Source organism: Camellia sinensis, chromosome 13, assembly GCF_055761805.1.
Source record: "Camellia sinensis isolate YWXY chromosome 13, ASM5576180v1, whole genome shotgun sequence".
In the NCBI taxonomy this organism is placed as follows: Eukaryota; Viridiplantae; Streptophyta; class Magnoliopsida; order Ericales; family Theaceae; genus Camellia; species Camellia sinensis.
The window spans coordinates 82,944,515-82,950,361 of record NC_138973.1 but is presented as its reverse complement, the minus strand read 5'-3'; positions in this window follow the sequence as shown (position 1 = coordinate 82,950,361).

Below are 5,847 nucleotides of genomic sequence, written 5' to 3'. Positions count from 1 at the left end.
TTTGGTGTTGTCTTTTTCTGGGCGTCAAAATCTCGACTGGGTGCGAGAATTTTACTGCAATATTGAGCAAATAAGTGACTTTGAGCCTTCATTCACTACTTGGGTCCGGTCCAAATCCGTTTCTGTCACCCCTGCACTCATTCGCCATCTTCTTAAGGTTGATCAAGTGTACCCTCAACACTATCCTTTTCCTGTGCCGGGCCGTCCTACCTGTGATTTCAATAATGTGACTGAGGTGTTATGTGGTACTTCCCGTCCTTGGCCTACGGGTGCCTTGATTAAACAGTTTGAACTTCTTCCGGAGTTTAGACTGCTTAATCTGATTGTTTGTGCCAACATCCTTGTGACCACTCACTCCTCAGAAATTAATCAAGACCAAGGTTTTATTTTGTTCTGTATTGCCCGTCACCTGTCAATTGATCTAGCTATCCTGATCGTTAGAAAAATGATAGGTGTTTCTGGGAATAAACAGTTAGGACTTCCTTATGGTTGTTTGATCAACCGTCTGTTGTCTGACCTTGGGGTTCGCGTGTTAGAGGATGATGAGTTTGCCTTCCCCTCCAGACCATTCACCAAGAAAACTGTTTCTCAGAGTCGGGCTCATGTTAAGGGGGAGTCTTCTCGGGCTACTCCTTCTGCAGGTACCACTGCTGGACTTGCTAAGGAGGCTGAATATGATGCTGCTGCCGCCGGGGGTGAGGAGGATCCTACTCCACCAGTTCCCCCTCGCCCTTTTCCTAATCAACTTCAGCGTTTTGAGGAGGCTATGACCCGGAGGTTAGACTTTCTCGATGCCCGTTTTGATGCCTTTGATGGTCGTCTTGGTCAGATGGAGCAGACTGCCGCTCACATTACTTCGCAGCTGGACCACATCATTTCCTTACTGACGATTCAGCCGCCCCCTCCTCCACCTGGTGCTTGATTTCTTGCTTTCTTGATTCCCGGTCAAAAAGGGGGAGAGTTTGGTTCTTGCTGCTGTGATATTGATGGTATATTGATGGTACTCTGGTGATGGTACTCTGGTGATTTGGTCTCTAGTTATGATATATTTTGTTTTGTACATATGGATATTTTGTTCTTTTGGTTATGTCACATGGATATTATGGATATTTTGTTTCTTTGATTCTATCGGATGGATATGTTTTGATATATTCTTATATAGTTCCACAAGTTTTGGTTTTTCTAGTATGTTGCTAGCCTTTTCACAGGTGAATGTTGGATGACGAATTGGATTGATGGACCGATACATGGCAAAGATTGGCAAGATTGTTTGTTCATAGATTTGTTTTGAGTTTTTTATTATTTGTTTTTAATCGTGTCTAGTGCGTGTGTTTAAGGACATTTGTTTAGAAAGGTTTTGTCCGGGAATTGACAAAGGGGGAGATTGTTAGGTCCCTTGATTGTCAAATCCGGATACAAAACCTTGTGTTGTTAAAGTTGTTTATTTTCTTTGTTTTTGCTCTTCCCGCTCGAGCGGAGAGATTGTCGAATATAGTTCCACAAGTTTTGGTTTTTCTGGTATGTTGCTAGCCTTTTCACAGGTGAATGTTGGATGACGAATTGGATTGATGGACCGATACATGGCAAAGATTGGCAAGATTGTTTGTTCATAGATTTGTTTTGAGTTTTTTATTATTTGTTTTTAATCGTGTCTAGTGCGTGTGTTTAAGGACATTTGTTTAGAAAGGTTTTGTCCGGGAATTGACAAAGGGGGAGATTGTTAGGTCCCTTGATTGTCAAATCCGGATACAAAACCTTGTGTTGTTAAAGTTATTTATTTTCTTTGTTTTTGTTCTTCCCGCTCGAGCGGGGACATTGTCGCTCGAGCGGAGTTTGTGGTCTCTTAGTATTTTGACAGGTCTGTAAAAGTACTGGAGTGCGTAATTTTGCGCTCGAGCGGGTTATACAGCGCTCGAGCGGATCTCTGTGTTACCACACGCGTATTTTGTTGAAGCCGCTCGAGCGGGATGTTTGGCGCTCGAGCGGAGATCGCGGATTCAGGATTCCTATTTATATCTTTTAGGTTGTTTTTAGGACTACTTTTCCTAGATCTTATTCAAGAGTCCTAGGGTTTTGTTTGGGGTGTTCTTCTAAAGTTTTGATGAGTTTTCCTTGATGTTTTGAGAAGAGTTCTTCACTCATGATCTAAAATACATACATCAAGGAGTTGGTTATTTTAAATTCAAGAGAGAGTTCTCTTCGGTGGATTCCGAAGATTCAAGCGTATAGGTTCAAAAGGCGTTTGATTCTATACGTAGTCGTTAATTCGACAAGTGAGGTTGTGGAATCAACTTTAGGATTGATCAGTTCCAAGAAGAAGTTGTGAAGAAAGAGTTACAGAAGATTCAAAGACAAATTGACTGAGTTGGGTAATTTGTATGTTATCTTTGTAATCTTTTTTACTTCAGTAGTGGATTGATTAGTGGCGTTTCGCCCGTGGTTTTTTAATCACAGTTGGAGGTGTCCAATTGTGGTTTTTTCCACGTTAAAATCGTTTGTGTCGATTTATTATTTATTCTGAAAAACAAACAATCTAAATCACTTTCGTAAGTGCTTGTTGATTTAGATTGTGTGTTTTGATTTTTTGGGATTTAGAATATTTGAATCTTGATCTAATCACGAATCACTTAGGATTTTCAGGAGATCAGTCATTGATCGAAGGTGGAGAACGATTATAGAATTTCTTTCTCAAGGTTAGTATCATTTTGTTTATGAATGCATGTTCATTTATGTGAAGGATTTCATGCTCTGTTTTTTATTCATGTGCATTTTCTAGAATACATGGGTAATACAAGTGCATGTTTGATGAATGAGGTTCTAATTTTTTTACTAGTAATGCATGTATATTTTTGTTGTTTGAGTTTCAAATATTTAACAGAGATGCATATACAGTTGTTTGAACAAATTGATTGTGGTGGATCATTGGTGAAAAGTTGCATATACAGTTATTTTGATTTTTTTGTTAACCTCATTATTAATCAGTGTTAATATTCACATTATCTATAATGGAAATTTGTCATTTGTTTTATCAATCAGTGTGAATATTCACACATTCATATAATATTGAATAGTGTATATATTCACTGTGTTCATTGCCACTATGCAAAATGTTAAAGTTCACATCAGACCATTGTATTCAATCATATAATCACAAGCCACAATGTTTATTTAGATGCAAAAATGATGTGAATATTCACTTCCTTGTTTTGTTTCATCTCTGTTTGGTTAGATAATTCAGAATATGTGAACAATGTAAATGTTCACATATCATTGGCTATAATGTGTTTATTCATTTCCTTGTTTTTGTATTTTTGCAGCTGATGGATACATTCATGTTGGTGGTGTGCTCATATGGGTGTAGTACTATCGTAATAAATGTGGTGCAAGCTCTGTCTTGTTCATTTTTCATGGAGTGTGTGTGTGAAAAATGGAGCGCGTTATCTACTGATTGTGTTTCATTGTTCTATCGACTACTTGGGATTAATAGGTGTTATTTTGGACAGTGATGATGAGCTTCAAAGTATGTTCCTGCTTGCCAAATCATTATGGGTTCAATATGCAGAGGTTGTTGTTGGATTGATGTAATGTTGGAATTGCATGGTAGTGATAATCATGAAGATGAGAATGTGGGTGATGGTTTTTTGTTTTTGTTTTTGGAGAGTTTGAGATTTTATGGGTTTTTTTGTTTCTAGATTTCTGGTTTTTTGTACTAGAATTTTGTCATATGTATTGTCAATTAATCTTAATATTTACACTTTTTTATAATATTGAATGGTGTATATGTTTTTGTTGTGTTCATTGCCATTATGCAATATTGATGATATGAATATTCAAGGACCATTTTGTTTTAGACACAAACATGATGTGAATATTCACAACGCAATAAATAAATGTGAAGATTCACATTTATTATGATATGTTTGTTCATGGGTCGTACACCTAATTAATGTATAATGTGAATATTAACATTTTAGTCAACTACATTTTGATGTGAATATTCACAATGCAATAAATAGACGTGAAGATTCACGTTTACTCTAATATGATCATACATATAATTAATGTACAATGTGAATATTAACATATGTAGTCAACTACAATAAACATAAGACATAATTTGAACATTCACATTTATTGAACATAAATTAAGATGTAAACATTCACATAAACTTTAACATAAGAAAACAGATTTGAATGTTCACAGTCTATATTGTTTAGCACACGCAACACATCAACACCAAATATACCATCAAAAGACATAGGCATGTAAGAAGTATATCATTGATTTATATATATGCTGTCAAGTGTTTTCAACTGCAAGTTATCAAAGTTACCAAAAAAAAAAAAAAAACCAAAAAAAAAAAAACTAGCACTGTATTATGGTATAGCTAGTAAATAGTGGACAATCCCAACTATCGAACAACGAAGTTTGCCTCAAGTAGTCCAGCTGAAAATCTGAGAACTTGTTGCTTCTCATCAGTTTTATTAAGCCTGTGATGTTTGATCGATAATTGACATGTCACATGTCGATGTGGGTGTTGCTCTCTAGAGGCATGTTCTCTTCTTTGACATAATAATCCTCCCTCTTCCTTTTTGTGCAAAATTTAGATGCAACGTCTGTTACATGGGCATGCACAAATAGTGAGTGTTTGTATGAACATTAAATTTGATTTCAATAGAAGTTGTAGGGTAGGCATGTACATTGACATCAGCACATCATTAATCAGTGTAGATGTTCACATTCAACGATATTCATATAAGTAAAAGCAAGAAAGTGCTATTTAAGTGACAAACATAGCAATGTGAACATTCACATCATTGGAGATGTGAATATTCATATTACTACTAGGGTACAAATAGTAGTGGTCACACCAAATGTTAATATTAAAACATCCATATAATATTACATATGTCTATGTGTATAGAAGAGAATGTTAAAGTTCACATCAACATTTGGTTACAACAATTCATAGTATGACAATGATTATATGTACACATTTAAAAGCAAATAGCACCAATGTAAATATTCATAGTGGCTATAAACAACCAAACAACATGATAGCATCACCTATTCATTACCCACAAACCACATATTTTCAATGTACACAACTATGATGTGAATAATAAGTGGACAAATATAAACAACATTAATGCTCACAATGTCAAGGTTCACGTCAAAATTGAACTACAAGTAGAAGAAACGTTTTTATTTGGAGATTTGCTTGACACAATGTTCACAATCATGTAACAAATTTATTTAGGACATGTCCCCATGTGAATGTTGACATCATGCCAACAACAACTGTGACGCCTCAAATTTTTTTTTGAAACGTCATAAGATTTAAATAACGATAACTTGCTAGATAAAATTTTAACTACTAATTAGGAACTTTTAAGTTCTTACATAGTCAAAGTCCAACAACAAAATAAAACTACAAATTCACACCCAACGTCACAACATAGTTAAATCCTAATACAAGGGATAACAGGATTTTATTTCGATAAAATCTTGACTCTAAGTCAGCCAAGGTTCGATATTGGCAGCAGCTCCAATTTCAGTCTCAGTCCCTTCTTTAACATAATCTGGCATGAAACGCCAGGGCAACAAAATATATGCCATGAGTTTTGCAACACAGTAAGAAAACGTAACCAACCTACCATTCTTTTTAAGAGAAAAATAATATTCTAAACATGAGATAACAATATAATTATACACAGAAATTACAACCATTAGAATAATTTCAGTAATTTTTATAAATTAGGTGACACTCGAAATCTCACCAAAGAGATTTAACTTACCAACCACTAAGCACGGCAACGATTAATTTGAAACCCTCCCTTGGTCAA